The sequence below is a fragment of the Arvicola amphibius genome, chromosome X (genome assembly GCF_903992535.2).
Source record: "Arvicola amphibius chromosome X, mArvAmp1.2, whole genome shotgun sequence".
Taxonomy (NCBI): Eukaryota; Metazoa; Chordata; class Mammalia; order Rodentia; family Cricetidae; genus Arvicola; species Arvicola amphibius.
Genome location: NC_052065.1, coordinates 46,521,490 through 46,533,633, shown reverse-complemented (window position 1 = coordinate 46,533,633; position 12,144 = coordinate 46,521,490).

The window sequence follows — 12,144 nt, the reverse complement described above, 5'->3', positions numbered from 1 at the left end:
TCACTAGGAGGAAAAGGGTTCAAGAGCAAGCAAGCAAGTCAGAGACATCCCACCTTCCCACTGTTAGGAGTCCCACAAAGCTCCAAGCTAAGACACCACAAGACACATTCAGAGAACTAGCATTAAACTCATAGAGTCTGTTGTTTGTTGTTTCAGTCTCTGTGAAGCCTATGAGCCCCACTTAGGTTGACTCTGTAGCCCATGGTTTTTTTTGTGTGGTGTGTGTCCTGACCCCTTGGCTCCTATGATCCTTCCTCTCCGTCTTCTGTGGAGGTTTCTGAAGCTAGTAGGGAAGTGACCCAATGAAGGTCTCCAATTTGGGCTCACTATGGCTGATGTTTTCTCCCAAGAGCTGCCAGGTAAAGCCACTCTGATAACAACTGGGCTAGGCACTGATCTATGTGTAAAGCAGAATATCAATAAGAATCATTTTACTGTTGTCCTTTTAAATTCTAGGTCTCTGGACTATCCAGACTCCAGTCCCTGGTCATCCAGGCAATGTTGAGTGCAGATTTCCTTTCATGATGTGTGCCTCAAATTAGACCAGTTATTGATTGGCCACTCTCACAAGTTCTGTACCTCAATTGCCCCTGTATATCTTACAGGAAGGATAGATTGTGTGTCAAAGTTTTATGGTTGGTGTCCCAGTCTCAACACTGGATACCTTGCCTGATTACAAAAGATAGCTAGTTCAAGCCCCATACCCTCTATTACTAGCAGTCCTCACTAGGGATACCCTCATAGGTTCTCAGAAATTTCCACCACAATAGGCTTTAACATCATTCCCTCCAAATGCCCCCTAATTTTCATTGTTTCTCCCATTACTCTTGCCTTCTGATCCTCTCTTCCCAACTAATTCCCTCCTGTTACAATCCCCACCCACCCCCAGCCCACCCACATGATATATTCTATTGTCTCCTAGTGGGATACATTTCATTCTCCCTTGAGCTTTCCTTGATATTTAACATCTCTTGGTCTGTAGATTATAGCATTATTATCTTTTTCTTTATAACTAATATCCACTCATAAGGGAGGACGTACCATGTTAGTCTTTCTGGGTCTGGGTTACTTCACTCAGGATAATTTTTTTCTAGTCATACTCATTTGCCTGCAAATTTCATAATGTCATTTTAAACAATCAATTATACAAATGCACCGCATTTTCTTTATCCATTATTCTATTGAAAGGCATCTAAGTTATCTCCAGGTTCTGGCTATTGTGAATAAAGCTGCTATGAACATAGTTGAGCAAGTATCCTTATGGTAGAATGGGATATCTTTTGGCTATATGCCTAAGAGTTGTATAGCTGGATCTTGAGGTAGATCAATTCTCAAATTTTCTGAGAAGCTACCGTATTGATTTCCATAGTGGCAATAAACATTTGCATTCTCACCAATAATGGAGGAGTGTTCCTCCTGCTCCACATTCTTGACAGCATGAGCTATAACTTTTGTTATTGATCTTAGATATTCTGACAGATGTAAGATTGAATCTGAAAGTTGTTTTGATATGCAATCCCTTGATGAATAAAGGTTCTGAGCATTTCCTTAAGTGTTTCTCAGCTGTTTGAGATTTTTCTATTGAGAATTCTGTTTAGATCTGTATCCCATTTTTAATGCGATTAGTTTGGTTGATGACTAGTTTCTGAGTTTCTTTATAGTTTTGTTATATTAGTCCTCTATTGGATATGTCATTGGTGAAAATATTTCCCATTCTGTAGGCTACTGTTTTGTTTTACTGACAGTTTCTTTTGAGTAATTGTCAATCTTCATGCCTCAGCTATTGGTGTTCTGTACAGAAAGTTGTCGTCTGTTTCAATGTGTTCAAGGCTATTGCCTACTTCCTCTTTATCAGGTTGAGTGTGTCTGGTTGTATGTTGAAGTTTTTGATCCATTTATGTAGAGTTTTGTGCCAGGTTATAAATGTGGGTCTAATGCATTCTTCTAATACAGACATCCAGTTATAACAGTATGAATTTTTTAAGACAATTTCTTTTTATTGAGTATTTCTGGTTCTTATCAAAGTTACAATGCCCATAGGTGTTTGGATTTATGTATGTTTCTTCAATTCAATTCTGTATGTCTGTTTTATTGCTAATGTCATGTGAGGATTTTTGTTAGTATTGCCACATAGTGTCAGCTTGAAATCAGGGATGATGGTGCCTCTGGAAATTTCTCTTACTGATCTGGATTGTTGTAAATATCCTGTTTTTTTCCATATGAAGTTGAGTATTGCTCTTTCAGGTCTGTAAAGAATTGTGTTAAAATTTTGATGAGAATTTCATTGAATCTGTAGACTACTTTGGAAAGATGAACCATTTTACTATGTTGATTTAAACTCCTTAATAATCATGGGAGATCATTCCATCTTCTGATATATTCCTCAATTTCATTCTTTAAACAGTTAAAATTTTGTCATTCAAGTCTTTCACTTGCTTTGTTATTGTTACTTCTAGATATTTCTTATAGTTTGTCAGTATTGAGAAAGGTGGTGTTTCCCTGATTTCTTTTTCAGCCCATTTATTTTTGGTATATAGAAGGACTACAGATTTTTTTTAGATAATATTATATCCAGCCACTTCACTAAAGGTTTTAATTATCTATAGGAGCTCTTGGTAGAATTTTTGGAGTAGCTAATGTTGGCTATTGTATCATCTGAAATAGTGATACTTTGATTTCTTTTTCAAATTGTAATCCCTTGATGTCTTTCAATTGGTCCTATTGCGTCCACTATACTTCAAGAATTATATATTGAATAGGTATGGAGAGAGTGGATATCTTGTCTTATTCTTGACTTTAGTGGGAATTGCTTTGAGTTTTCTCTCCATTTAGTTTGAAACAATAACCTTTCTGTAAATTGCCATTATTATATATCAGTATGTCCCCTAATTTCTTCAGAATTTTATCATGAAGGGAGGTTGGATTTTCTCAGAGGGGTATTTAGGCATCTAATGAGATGATATGCTTTTCTTTGCTTTCAGTTTGTATCATCCCTGTATCTCTGGGATAAAGCCTACTGGATCATGATCAATGATCTTTTATGAGTTCTTGGATTTAGTTTTAAAATATTTTGTTGAGTATTTTTGCATCTATGTTCATGAGGGATTTTGGTCTCTAATTCTCTTTATTTGTTGAATCTGTGTGGTTTGGGTATCAGGGTGATGATGGCCTCATGAAATAAATTTTGCAATGTTCTTTCTCTTTCTGTTTTGTTTTGTGAAATAATTTGAAGAAGATTGGTATTTTCTCTTTGAAATTCTTTTAGAATTCTGTGCTAAAACAGTATGACCTTGGACTTATTTTAGGGGATGACTTTTAATGACTACTTTTATTTTCTCAGGTGTTATAGGCCTATTTAAATTGATTATCTGGTCTTGATTTAACTTTGGTAAGCAGTATCTTATGAATAAAATCACTCATTTCTTTAAGATTTTTCCATTTTGTGGAGTACATGTTTTAAAGTATCACTTTATGAGTCTTTGGATTTCCTAGGTGTTTGCTGTTATGTTCCCATTTTTGTTACTGTTTTCTTAATTTGGATATTCTCTCTGCTGTTTAGTTAGTTTGGATAAGGGTTTGTGTATCTTGTTAATTTTCTCAATGAATCAACCCTTTGTTTCATTGATTCTTTGTATTGTTTTTTGTTTCTATTTTATTAATTTAAAATTTTTATTAATTTAAGCCCAGAGTTTGATTACTTCATGCTGTCTACTCCTCATGGGTGTTTTTACTTTTTGTTCTAGAGCTTTCATGTATGCAGTTAGGTTGCTAATAGGAGATATCTCCATGTTTTTGTTTTGTTTATTGTTTTTTTTTTTTTTGGTTTTTTGAGACAGGGTTTCTCTGCAGCTTTAGAGCCTGTCCTGGAGCTAGCTCTTGTAGACCAGCCTGGTCTTGAACTCAGCAGAGATCCGCCTCCTCTGCCTCCCGAGTGCTTGGATTAAAGGCATGCACCACCACCACGCCTCTTCCATTGTTTTTATATAAGCATTTTAATACTATAAATTTTCTGCTTTTCGTAGTTTTCAGGTGTTCCCATAATTTGGGTATGCTGTGTATTCCTTTCTATTGAATTTATAGAAAGTCTTTAACTTCTTCTTTCTTGACCAGGTGGTAACTCAGTAGATAGTTTGTCAGTTTCTATGATTTGTAGAATTTCTGTTATTTTTGTTGTTGAAATACAACAAATTTAATTTAATTTAATCTCTTGTGTCTGTTTCATACTTGCTTTGTGACAGAGTATATAGTTGATTTTTGGAGAAAGTTCTGTAAAGCGCTGAGAAGATGGTATATGCTTTTGTGTTTCGCTGAAATGTTCTGTAAAAATCTGTTAAATCCATTTGGTTTTTAACTTCAGTTATCTCCATTGTTTCTCTATTTAGCTTTTGTTTGGACAGCCTGTCTGTTGATGAGAGTGGGGTAATGAAGTCTCCCACAATAAATCTGTGAGGGTCAGTGTGTGATTTAAGCGTTAGTCATATATCTTTTACAATCATTGGTATCCTTGCAATGAGGCATAGACATTAAGAATTGAAATGTTATCTTTATGTATTTTTTTCTTTCATTAGTATGAAGTGTTCTTCTCCATACCTTTTGATTAACTCTGGAAGTCTATATGTAATAGACATGATTTTTATATAATAATTTGATGTCTATTTAGTTCAATATTATCATGGCTAATTGGTTTTATTGGGTAATTGAGTTCATTGATATTGAGAGATATCAACGACCAATAATTATTAATTCCTGTTATTTTGTTGTTGGTGGTGGTGGTGGTAGTGATTGTGGTTGTGACGTGTGTGTGTATGTGTGTGTGTGTGATTACCTTCTTTTGTTTTGTTGGTGTGAGATGATTTATTTCCTGTGTTTTCATGTGTGTTATTATCATATTTGGTTTGTAGTTTTCTTTCTAGTATTTTCTGAAGGGATGGATTCTGTAGCAGATAGACATTGTTTAAATTCGACACTGTCATGAAATACCTTGCTATCTCCATGTGTGGTGATTAAAAGTGTTACTCAGTATAGTAGTCTGTGCTGGCATCTGTGGTTTCTTAGAGACTGCAGGACATTTTTCCAGCTCTTCTGGCTTTTATAATCTCCATTGAGAAGTCTTGTGTAGTGCTAATAAGTATATTTTCTATGTTCCTTGCACTTTTCCCCTTGCAGCATTTGATATTCTTTCTTATTTCTGTATGTTTAGTGTTTGGATTATTATGTGGAGAAGGGACTTTCTTTTCTGTTCCAAATATTTGCTCTTCTATATGCTTCTTGTACTGTATAGGCATCTCCTTTTTATTTATTTATTTTTAATTTTACATGCTAGCCCCATTTTCCCCTCCATCCCCTTCTCCTATCTCCACCTATTTTCATCCTATCCACTCCTTATAGGAGGTAGCACCTCATTTGGGGAGTCAACCAAGTCTAGTATATCAAGTTGAGGCAGTACTAAGCCCCTCCCTGCTGTATCAGGACTGAACAAGGTATCCAATCATAGAGAATGGGCTCCAAATGCCAGTTCAAAGCACCTTCTTTAGATTAAGAAAACTTTAATCTACAATTTTGAAGAAAATATTTTCTAGTCCTTTAAGTGGGATTCTTTTCCTTGTATTTTTCTTGTTCTTATGTTTGTATTTTCATAGTGACCCAGGTTTCATGGATGTTTTGTGGGTTCTTTTAAATTTAACATTTTCTTTGATGTATCAATTTTTTCCATTCTTATCTTCAACACCTGATATTCTCTCTTCCACCTCTTGTATCCTGTTGGAGATGCTTACATCTGTAGTTCCTGCTTGCTTACATAGATTTTCCATCTTCAGGATTGCCTCAGTTTGTGTTTTCTTTACTGTTTCTATCTCCCTTTTCATGTCTTGATCAATTTTGATTTCTTCAATTTTTTCCTCCCCTGGCTTTTTTTTTTTTAAAAAAGGGGATTTACTCAATTTTTCTAATATTTGTTTGTATTTTCTTTGCTTTCTTCAAGGGATTTATTTGTTTTTTTATTTAAGTATCTTCCAATATTATCTTCATAAAGTTGGTTTTAGGTATTTTTTTCTTGTGCCTCAACTGGATTGGGATATTCAGGTCTTACTGGAGTAGGACAATTGTCCTTTGGTGGTTACATATTGTCCAAGCAGTTGTTGATAGTGTTTTCATGCTAGCATCTAGGACCTGGGTTTTTGGTGATGATATATCTAGGAGCATATTTCTGAACTTTTTTATTTGTTGGATGGTTATTTTGTTCCTTGGTTTCTGTTTCCTGTGTGTTCTTCTGGCCTGTGTGGCCTGTGTTTGAGTAGAGGTCTTCTCCTGAATTGGAGGCTGGACTTCTGGTTGAAGACATAGCCTCTTGTTGATCAGGGGTAGTGGGTATCTGACCAAGTTAGGGGCCAAAATCTTTTGGTCTGCATGGCCTATGATCCAACACAGGGTGTCTGCGGGAATTGGGGATTGGTCTTCTGACAGCTGTGGTCTGAGTTGGGGCAGTGTATGTCTGCCGGAGTTGGGGACTGTTCTTCTAGCAGGTGTCACCTGTCATTGGGTATGGAGTGTTTGCTTGAGAAAACCAAGAGAATGGGGAAGGTATGAGGGTGGGCTGCCTATCTGCTCTTCTAGAAGGAGTGCCATGTATTTGGGCAAAGAGTATCTGCTGAATTTGGGGGATGCTGGGGCTCTCTTTTTAATGTGTGTGTTCTTTGTAATTTGTATTTTATTCCTTATAATTTGTTTGTTATCTAATCTATGTTTATTCATCTCTTCATTCTTAAGTATCACTTCCTGAATTGTTTCTAGGGTTGGTATGTTGGCTATCAAATATTTTAGGCAGTTTTTGTCATATTTTTTTTTCCCCATCAGCTATTGCAGAAAATTTTGTGGGCACAGCAGTCTAAGTTGACAGACATTTAGTCTGTCTTTTAGAACTTGAGGTACATTATCCTAGACTCTTCAGGCTTTCAGAGTTCCCATTGAGAAATTAGTAGCTATTCTGATGAATTTGTCTTCATTTATGACATATGAATTTTCTTTTGCAGCTTTCAATACTATTTTGCTGTTCAGTATGTTTACCATTTTAACAGTGATGTGCCATGGGAGGTTTTTTTCCCTGTTGTCTTTTTAGTGTTCTTTTTTTATCTGTGTAGATATACCTTTCATTTGTTTGGGTAAGTTTTCTTTTCTGTTCTTGTCTAAGAACTGTACTATGCAATTGAACTGGGATTCTTATCTCTTATCTATGCCTATAATTTAAAGATTTGATGTTTTCATGGTGTTCCATAGTTCCTGTATGTTCTTTTTAAATATTTTTTAAACTCGTAGCTTATATTATATTATATTGTCTCTACTTTATCTTGTATTCCTGGTATTTCATCTGTTTGAGCCACTATACTTGTAAGACTTTCTTGTGAGTTTTCTAGTTAGTTGTTGAGTTTTTCAATTCCATGTTCATGTTTGAGTTATGTTACATACTTCTATTCTTTATTGAATTTGATTTTCAGATCCTCTATCATGTTTGCCATTTCATTCAACCTTAATGCTTGTGTTTGAGGGGCATCACTAAAGCATTTATTGTCTTTGAGTTCATTCTTTAAATTTCTTGAATTATTTGATGAAGTTTATTACTGTTTTTTTAAAGTTCTATATCCTGGGTTCCATCTACGTATTTTTCAGCTGAGAACATTTTTACAGAACTGGTGAATTTGCATGTGTGTATGTGAGACATCCTGTATTGTCTTTTAATAGTGTTTGGTCTTTTTTTGACAACCAGACATGTGGGCTTCTTATTTTGTTGTCTAAGGTAGACATAGCCAGCTGGATTGGAGATACAGGATAGGTCTGCTGACATGAGCTAGGTCTAGTCAGAGTACAAGATGTATGCTTCTAGATGGGTTTGGAGGATGAATCTGGTATAAGAAGCAAAGGGGCTGATGGTAGCAAGTAGCTATGCATAAATCAGTTTGTGGGAAGCTATGATGGGAAGTATCTATATTTCTGCCTCACATGAGCTGGGAAGAGGATCTCTAATAAGTACTGGCACAGAGTCTGGTGAGTTCAATAACTGTGGAAAATGGTTGTAATCACTCAGCTATAATTTTTTTCTTGGGCTTTCATCACTATACAGACATTTCTTACTGATACATTGTATGAATTATGATGATGGAACACAAGTATGAAAATTCATTTTCATGAAAAAGTTGGTTTAGTTCAAAGTTCATTGTTACAGTATGTGCAGTTTGTCTAATGTTAGTGGTAATTTTTAAGTATTTAAAATCATTATTTTTTAACTTTTATTGAATTTACATACCAAACACAGTTCCCATTCCTCCTCTCCTCCTGTTCTCCTCACCTCTGCCCACCCCCATCCATTCCCCAGAAAGAGTAAGGACTGCCATGGGGAGTCAACAAAGCCTGCCCCATCAAGATGAGGCAGGATCAATCCTCCCCACCATACCTGCATCAAGGCTGAGCAAGGCATCCCACTATAGGGAATGGGTTACAAAAAGCCAGTTCATGTATCAGGGATATATTCTTGTCCCACTGTCAGGGGCCCCACAAACAGTCCAAGCAAAACAACTGTCACCCACATGCAGGAAGCCTAGTTTGGTCCCATGCATGCTTCACACTTGTCGGTTCAGAGTCCATGAGGTTCCATGAGCTCAAGTCAACTGTTCCTGTCATTATCTTGAACTCCCTTGCTCCTATAATCCCTCCTCTCGCTCCTCAACTGGATTCTCAGTGATTAGTCCAGTGCTTTACTGTGAATCTCTGCATCTGCTTCCATTAGTTATTGGATAGAGGTTCTATGAAAGAATTAGAGTAGTTACCCATCTGATTACAGGAGAAGGTCAATTCAGGCACTCTCTCCGCTATTGCTATGAGAAATCAGTGTGGTGGTTTCTCAGAAAATTGGGAATCAATCTACCTCAGGATCCAGCAATACCACTCTTGGACAAATGTTTTATGTACTCACTCATAAGTGGATATTAGACATAAAGCAAAGGATAATTGGCCTATAGTCCACAATCCCAAAGAAGCTAGGTAACAATGAGAATCCTAAGAGAGATATTCATGGATACTCCTGGGAAAGGGAAACAGACAAGCTCTTCTTAAAAAATAAATTGAGAGAGAGGGAGGAAGAGAGCATGAAGGAACAGGATGCTCAAGAAAAGGGGAAGAGTAGTGAGGGAGAGAAAAGATAGAGATATCTTGATTGGGGGAGCCATTAAAGGGCTAATGGGAAACATGGCACTGGAACATTTCAGGAATTCACAAGGATGACCCCAGCTATGACTCTAAGCAGCAGTGGGGATGATGCCCTAATTGGCCTTTCCCTATAATCAAATTGATGACTACCTTAATTGTCATCATAGAACCTTCAACCAGAAATTGGTAGAAGCAGATACAGAGATCTCCAGCAAAGCATTGGGCCAAGATACCAGAGACCAGTGCAAGAGATAGGACCAATATATGAGCAAGGGGATCAAGATCATGTTGGTGATACCCACAGACCTGAGCTAGTGAAAACTCACTGACTCTGGACTGATAGCGGGGAAACCTGCATAAAACCAAACTAGGCCCACTGAATGAGGGAGACAGTTGTGATGCTTGGGCAGTCTATGGGGCCAATGGAAGTGGGACCAGGACTTATCCCTAGTGCTTGAACTGGCATCTAGTAACACATTCTCTTTGAAGGGATATCTTGATTCAGACTAAATATAGCGGGCAGGGTCTTTGTCTTGCCTTTAAGTGAAGTGTCAGACAATGTTGACTCCCCATGGGAAGCCTTACCCTTTCAGAGGTATAGTGTGGAGATGAGCAGGCCTGCTTTTCATCCCACCCGGATCCCACACGGCTAGCTTATTTTTTTTTTTTTTTTTTTTTTTTTTTTTTTTTTTTTCAGATCAGCCCAATTATATCTTCTTTATTTTTTGTTTTTCTCTTTAACATTACTTTTATGAATAAAAATCCACTAGTTTCGTTATGATTTTGGCAAGTCATTTGGAGCTTTGAACAGTTCAATTTAACCGTATTTATTAAATGTATTCTTTTCCCTTAAATTTTTTTTCCTCATGGTTTATTATTTTTTTTTTAATATTTAAAAATTTCCATCTCCTTCCCTCCTCCTCCCCCCTCCCTCCCCTCCTCCTCCCCCTTCCCTCCCCTCTTTCCCCCCCTTCCCTACCCTCCCCTCCACCCATACCTCCCCTCCCTCCCTCTCAAGGCCAAGGAGCCATCAGGGTTCCCCACTCTATGCTAAGACAAGGGTCCTCCAACTCCCCCCGGTCCAGGAAGGTGATCGACCAAGCTGAGAAGGCTCCCACAGAGCCCGTCCATTCAGAAGAATCAGAGCCCAGAGCCATTGTCCTTTGCTTCTCAGTCAGCCCCCGCTGTTGGCCACATTCAGAGAGACGGGTTTGGTTGCATGATCCATCAGTCCCATTCCATCTGGAGTTGGTGATCTCCCATTAGTTCTGTCCCACCGTCTCCATGAGTGAACGCACCCCTCTCGTTCCTGACGTTCTCCCTCATGTTCTCGCTCCTTCTGCTCCTCATCAGGACCTTGGGAGCTCAGTCCAGTGCTCCAATGTGGGGCTCAGTCACCTTCCCCATCTGTCGCCAGCTGGAGGTTCCCTCACGGTCCTGACTTTCTTTCTCATGTTCTCTCTCCTTCTGCTCCTCATCAGGACCTTGGGAGCTCAGTCCGGTGCTCCAATGTGGGGCTCTGTCATTTTCTTCATCTATCGTCAGGTGGAGGTTCTATGGTGATATGCAAGAAATTCATCAGTATGGCTATAGGAACTGGCCTTTCAGGCTCCCTCTCCTCAGCTGCCCAAGGAACTAACTGGGGGCGTCTCCCTGGAAACCTGGGAACCCCTCTAGGGTCAAGTCTCTTGACAACCCTCAGGTAGCTCTTTAAATTAAGATATATGCTTCCCTGCTCCCATATCCACCCTTCCTATATCCCAAGCACCCCATTCCTCCGAGCTCCCCCCGTTCTCCCCTTCACACTTTTCTCTCCCCATCTTCCCTTGGCCCAGTCTTGCCCAACCCTCAAGTTCCCAATTTTGCCTGGCGATCGTGTCTACTTCCAATATCCAGGAGGATTACTATATCCTTTTTTGGGAGTTCACCTTCTTATTATCTTCACAAGGATCCCAAATTTATAGGCTCCATGTCCTTTAATTATGGTTAGAAACCGATTATGAGTGAGTACATCCCATGTTCATCTTTTTGGGTCTGGGTTACCTCACTCAGAATAGTGTTTTCTATTTCCATCCATTTGCCTGCAAATTCAAGATGTCATTGTTTTTTTACCGCTGAGTAGTATTCTAGCATGTATATATTCCACAGTTTCTTCATCCATTCTTCCACTGAAGGGCATCTAGGTTGTTTCCAGGATCTGGCTATTACAAATAATGCTGCTATGAACATAGATGAGCATATGCCAGCTGCACAGACTTTAAGGGCAACATTGAATAAATGGGACCTCCTGAAGTTGAGCAGCTTCTGTAAAGCAAAGGACATTGTCACTAAGACACAAAGGCAGCCTACTGACTGGGAAAAGATCTTCACCAACCCTGCAACTGACAAAGGTCTGATCTCTAAAATATATAAGGAACTCAAGAGACTAGACGGTAAAATGCCAATTAACCCAATTAAAAAATGGGGCGCTGGACTGAACAGAGAATTCTCAACAGAAGAAGTTCGAATGGCCAAAAGACACTTAAGGTCATGCTCAACCTCCCTAGCTATCAGGGAAATGCAAATCAAAACAATTTTGAGATATCATCTTACACCTGTCAGATTGGCTAAAATCCAAAACACCAATAATAACCTTTGCTGGAGAGGTTGTGGGGTAAGGGGTACACTCATCCATTGCTGGTGGGAATGCACACTTGTGCAACCACTTTGGAAAGCAGTGTGGCGGTTTCTCAGGAAATTCGCGATCAACCTACCCCAGCACCCAGCAATTCCACTATTGGGAATCTACCCAAGAGATGCCCAATCATACAACAAAACCACACGGCTAGCTTTACACCCGAAATAACAACACACAAACTGTAGTGATAAGCTGCGGGCAGGGCTGCTTTTCGTCCTGCCTGGCTCCTGCATGGTTTAGATTTACAACCCGAAATAACAACACACCGAATT